Raw genomic sequence first — 452 nt, 5'->3', positions numbered from 1 at the left:
GTAGTTGTGTGATTGCTGCATTGATTGCTTCATATTTAATACAAATATCAAGGAAGGGAAATAACAGGTGTGGGAGAATAAGGCAGTAAACTGATGCTTTTTAGTAATAGCTTTTCAAAGCCTTTCTTCATTACCATCAGAGTAGATTTGCCCCCTCAGGAATGTAATGCAATAGTATTCCCCTGAAAACCAGTACAATTTTCACCTTACTTATTCTTCCATCCAATTCACTTAGCATGCAGTAGGATTCAGAACCTGAATTACCAAGCAGTGTTGAACCAGACTCTTCAGGCTATGGGGTGATGCTCTTATCCCTGGATTTTTTATTGCAGTCTTTCTTATATTTGGCATTTATTCCAGATTTAACACTTGCAGCCAGTACTGCTTTCATCATAGGTTTTTTGTTCCTTCTCCACACAGCAATGCTCCCTTACCCTTCTGTTCTTCTGTAA

This window comes from Falco biarmicus, chromosome Z, assembly GCF_023638135.1.
Source record: "Falco biarmicus isolate bFalBia1 chromosome Z, bFalBia1.pri, whole genome shotgun sequence".
In the NCBI taxonomy this organism is placed as follows: Eukaryota; Metazoa; Chordata; class Aves; order Falconiformes; family Falconidae; genus Falco; species Falco biarmicus.
Note: the sequence above shows the minus strand (reverse complement) of the source record.